Source organism: Mandrillus leucophaeus, unplaced genomic scaffold (genome assembly GCF_000951045.1).
Source record: "Mandrillus leucophaeus isolate KB7577 unplaced genomic scaffold, Mleu.le_1.0 Scaffold378, whole genome shotgun sequence".
NCBI lineage: Eukaryota > Metazoa > Chordata > Mammalia > Primates > Cercopithecidae > Mandrillus > Mandrillus leucophaeus.
The window spans coordinates 403,532-409,531 of NW_012104009.1; positions in this window are offsets into that span (position 1 = coordinate 403,532).

The window sequence follows — 6,000 nt, forward strand, 5'->3', positions numbered from 1 at the left end:
GGTTTGTAGGACATGACTACCCAAACCCCTAGATAAGAACTGGGGCAATATAAGAAAAATCAGAATTTAATCTTCACTGCTATAAAGCTTTCTAATAAACTTTTACTCCTGCTCTAAAACTTGCCTCTGCCTCTTCTTCTGCCTTATGCCCCTCAGTCAAATTCTTTCTTCTGAGGAGGCAAGAACTGAGGTTGCTGCAGACCCCTATGGCTTCGCCATCAGTAACAAGTGCACAGGAGATAGGCTAGTTTGGGAACTGCAAAACTCATGTAGTATGTCACCCGTGGGTGCTGTTTACCAGTTAGGCACCTCAGGGTCATGTTACATGGTGGCATAATTTAAGGTTAATTTGGCAATAGTACCTACATGTGTATAAAATTCTGAGACAATGAAAATATTTAATAATTTGTTATTATATAACAATATTGGTCCTTAAGCTTTTAAATTTGTAGCAAAATATTTTATCAATATTAAGGAAGTATAGACTTTAAATTTTTTTGTAAACTATTATGGAATATTATAGAATAGGTTTTTTTTTCATGTAAAGAAAAGTTTTGAAGATAGGAAAGAATGTTCCCATATATTCAGCTTCCTCTGTTGTAACATCTTATATTACTATAGTACATGTGTCAAAACTAACGAATCAATATTGATATATTATTATCTAAACTCCATAGTTTATCCAGATTTCCTTAGTTTTTAACCTCCTTTTTCTGTCCCAGGATCCCATCCAAGATACCACACAAAGGTTACTTATTGTGGCTTCTTAAGCTCTTTCTGACTCTGACTTTCTGTGGCAGGCCAGGTTTCCATTAGCAGCCAGAGCAGCCAGTTTCCAAAAACTCTTCACTACAATTCTGATGAATGCATATGTTAAACGTTAAAGAACTGGATAAACTGGTGCCTGAGTACAAGGGCTGAAATGTGAAAACAAACCCATTAACACCCCACGTGGGTTTTCTCAGACCCTAAAGTCTGATCGAATAATAAAAGCAGGACCAGGCACTGTGGCTCACGCCTGTCATTCTAGCACTTTGGGAAGCCAAGGTGGTTGAATCACCTGAGGTCAGGAGTTTGAGATCAGCTTGGCCAACATGGTGAAATCTCGTCTCTACTACAAATACAAATACTATTTGGGCATGGTGGAGGGCACCTGTAATTCCAGCTACTTGGGAGGCTGAGGCAGGAGAATTGCTAGAACTGGGGAGGCAGAGGTTGTGGTGAGCAGAGATCACACCATTGCACTCCAGCATTGGTGACAAGAGTGAAACTGCATCTCAAAAAAAAAAAAAAAAAAAAAGAAAAAGAAGAATAAAAACATTCTTACACATACACCTAGTACAAGGGCCCACTTATGATTAAGAAACTTTCCAAGGCTCTAGAGGAAGTTTTCCAGACCTTATACCTTAGTTAAAAATCAGATACAGAATGAATGAAGCACTCTCACTTTAGGTGCACTGCCACGAGTAGGCATAGAGCTTAAAATGTATATATGCACTGGAGAAAAACATAACTTTGAGTTGCTCTGCTGAGTTACTCTGATCTTCTCCCTGTAACCAGTTGCAGAAATGAACTCCCTTCTTTTTCAATCTGTCTGCATGTGGTTATTGGACCAAGAAAACAAGCAGCCCAAGCTAGTTCGTCTGGGAACAATTTCCTCAGCCTTTCCTTGTTTTTCAGGATCTTGATAGTTTTGAAGAGTAATGGCCAGATATTTTGGAGGATATTTTATCCCTCAACTGAAGATCTGCCTGAAGGTTTTCTTATTATTACATCGGGGTTGTGGATTTTTTGAAGGAAGGCCACAGAACTAGTGTCAGTCTCATTATACCATATGAAGGACACATGTTGTCTTAACCTTAATCACCTAGCTGATGTATTAATAGAATTTGTCAGCTTTTTCCACTACAAAACTATACCCCACCCTTGTGATCATCCTGCAAAAGCAGGAGAAAATCCTGCCCAATTTATTTTGAAGAGCAGACTGATAACAACACACATGACTAGAGGTTATAGAACATTTTATTACATACTTGAGGTTTCCAGGGTAAACTGAGGTGAATTAAGCAAGATCAAAATGGCTTGAGAGAGCAACAAAAGGAGACTGGCTATCTGGGGTTTTTATTGTGTTTAGGGGTGAGGTCAAAACCAGTTCCAGTAAGTAGGGGCTTGCATGGTTTGAAACCTCTGCCTGCGTCCAAGAAGGGAGCACCCAGGCTTTCTTCTCAGATTGCCCATGTGTGAGATTCAAGGGAAAGAGGGAGGGCTGAGGCCTAAAATCTGTCAACAGTCAAGCATCAACAAAATGGTTTCAGACTCCCCATCACACCCCCTTTCCATACTATAATTTGGAAGGAAGTAATTCTATGCAGCTCACACTTAACAGGTAAAAGTATCCACTTCTTTGGTGGGAGTTGTGGGAGATTATCTACATAAATTATTTGAAATTCTTCTGCACAGGAGACATGTCCATTTATTTATCCAAACATTTATTTATATCAGCTCAGATCCAAGAATATTTATTCATGGATCATGGTCATTTCTACTTTGGTTTATAATCTAACGCAAAAGTATATATATATTTTTTGGCTAAGATTGTTCCAGTTTTGGCCATTGGGAGCTCTTTAACATGGCTACCTTGTCTCTTTGACATACCCCCATAAGCTTTGTTTTTTTTTTCTTAATCTTTTAAGCGCTTTCTTTTTCTGTGGCACTATAATTATGCTCTAGACTCATCATATATATTCCCTGCCCTGCCCTAGGGCCAGCCAATTTTCCAGGGAGTTCTACTTCCTTTTATTGGGGTGTGGAAATTAAAACCAAGATTTAAATGGGTATTATTTATTGTTAATCCTAAATTCACTGAAGATGAAACAAGCTCCACGGGTTTTGTTGGTGGGAAAAACAGCCTCTTGTTATAAAGTGGGAAAATTAATACTCCAAATGATGAGAGTGAAACCAGTTCAGAGGAAATGAAGACCAAAGATTTCTTTCTGGTTACTAGGCCATATGACCTCTCATATACTGAGTTGAGTTTTATAATCATAATTGACAGTGAAGTACAAAACCACACTGTATTATCTGTAGAAATGTACTGGCTAATAAACCAACACAACCTTCAATGTCTAAGTGGCATTTACAAGCAAAACAAAGAAATTCATTTAGAGCAAAGCAAATATTTGAAAGAAATAATAAGGAATTAAAAAGAAGACAGAATAAATATTCAACATTTCAGATATAAACACAGTGACTTACAGGCTTTTCATGAAGTATCAACCATATAACAGTTGCTGAAGTCTTAGTGGAAAACTATCAAATATATTTGCTTGGATATTTTTTAATGAATAATAACAGGGTAGCTCAAATACAACTTTACGATGATACCATATATATCTAGAAAGTGGTTAATGATATGGAAAATGAATGTGTAGACCGAATGAAGTGAGAATTTTTCATGGCAACTTGATGAAAGCACAAATACTATTAATATGGAACTTTGTTCAGTGTGTGTTATATTGAACAGAATAGTGATATGGAAAATTATGTTATGAAGCTTAATTTACAACAAATTGGCCAGTTCTGAAATGTGCTGAACTATGAAGGATTACAGTGTTAAAAAACATAATTTGGAATCTAAGAGTGGATAATAGTGTGTTTTGATTTCAGGACTTTATTATGTTAAATTATACATTATTATATATAATTATATACATATTAAATGTATTTAATTTCAGGATTTTATATTAAAGGGAAAACAAAGGATTCTTTGTTCTTTGGAAGACCTCTAGGAAAAAAATAAAGTTCATAAATATTGATTCTTACAAATAAAACTACTTGAAAATAAAATCAAGAAACTAAACTCAGGTTTAATGGTCTTTGATGCAATGCTGAAGGTTAGAGCTTGTGCTAAAATGTAAATCAACACACTGCTTCCTTTGTGTAGAAATAATTTACTAAGAAAAATAACATATTAGTTAAATTCAACAATGCGCTGAGTGATATAGTGAAAAATGTGATATACTAAAGAACAATTAAAAACTCAATTTGAGATATGACACTACTATTTCAACACGTGGAAGTTTATCACAAACAATGATTATTGCACATTTAGTTAATTATCAATGGGAAAAATTCTGTCATAAAATTTTCAAGGTGAATGTCCCTGTCTGACAACTTTGAAGAGAGCAGTGGTTCTCCCAGCATGGAGGTTGAGATCTGAGAACAGACAGATTGCCTGCTCAAGTGGGTCCCTGACCCTTGAGTAACCTAACTGGGAGACATCCCCTACTAGGTGCAGACTGACACCTCACACCTCACACGGCTGGGTACACCTCTGAGACGAAACTTCCAGAGCAAGAATCAGACAGCAATACTCGCTGTTCAGCAATAATCTATCTTCTGCAGCTGCTGCTGCTGATACCCAGGCAAACAGGGTCTGGAGTGGACCTCAAGCAAACTCCAACAGACCTGCAGCTGAGGGTTCTGACTGTTAGAAGGAAAACTAACAAGCAGAAAGGACACCAACACCAAAACCCCATCAATATGTTGCCATCATCAAAGACCAAAGGCAGATAAAACCACAAAGATGGGGAAAAAGCAGTGCAGAAAAGCTGGAAATTCAAAAAATCAGAGTGCATCTCCCCCTCTAAAGGAATGCAGCTCATTACCAGCAACGGAGCAAAGCTAGACAGAGAATGACTTTGGCAAGTTGAGAGAAGGCTTCAATCAATCAAACTTCTCAGAGCTAAAGGAGGAATTATGTACCCAGTGCAAAGAAACAAAAAAGCTTGAAAAAAGAATGGAAGAATGGATAACTAGAATAATCAATGCAGAGAAGAACATAAACGAACTGATAGAGATGAAAACCATGACACGAGAACTACGTGACAAATGCACAAGCTTCAGTAACTGACTCGATCAACTGGAAGAAAGAGTATCAGTGATTGAAGATCAAACGAATAAAATGAAATGAGAAGAGAAGTTTAGAGAAAAAAGAGTAAAAAGAAATGAACAAAGCCTCCAAGAAATATGGGATTATGTGAAAAGACCAAATCTACTTGTGATTGGTGTGCATGAAAGTGACGAGGAAAATGGAACCAAGTTGGAAAACACTCTTCAGGATATCATCCAGGAGAACTTTCCCAACCTAGTAAGGCAAGCCAACACTGAAATTCAGGAAATACAGAGAATGCCACAAAGATAATCCTCGATAAGAGTAACTCCAGGACACATAATTGTCAAATTCACCAAAGTTGAAATGAAGGAAAAAATGTTAAGGACAGCCAGAGAGAAAGGTCGGGTTACCCACAAAGGGAAGCCCATCAGACTAACACCAGATCTCTCAGCAGAAACTCTATAACCGAGAAGAGAGTAGGGGCCAAAATTCAACATTCTTAAAGAAAAGAATTTTCAACCCAGATTTCATATCCAGCCAAACTAAGTTTCATAAGTGAAGGAGAAATAAAATCCTTTACAGCAAATGCTTAGAGATTTTGTCACCACCAGGCCTGCCCTACAAGAGATCCTGAAGGAAGCACTAAACATGGAAAGGAACAACAGGTACCAGCCATTGCAAAAACATGCCAAAATGTAAAGACCATTGATGCTAGGAAGAGACTACATCAACTAACGAGCAAAATTACCAGCTAATATCATAATAACAGGATCAAGTTCACAAATAACAATATTAACGTTGAATGTAAATGGACTAAATGGTCCAATTAAAAGACACAAACTGGCAAATTGGATAAAGAGTCAAGACCCATCAGTTTGCTGTATTCAGGGGACCCATCTCACATGCAGACACACATAGGCTCGAAATAAAGGGATGGAGGAAGATCTACCAAGCAAATGGAAACCAAAAAAAAAGCAGAGGTTGTAATCCCACTCTCTGATAAAACAGACTTTAAACCATCAAATATCAAAAGAGACAAAGAAGGCCATTACATAATGGTAAAGGATCAATTCATCAAGAAGGCTAACTATCCTAAATATATATGC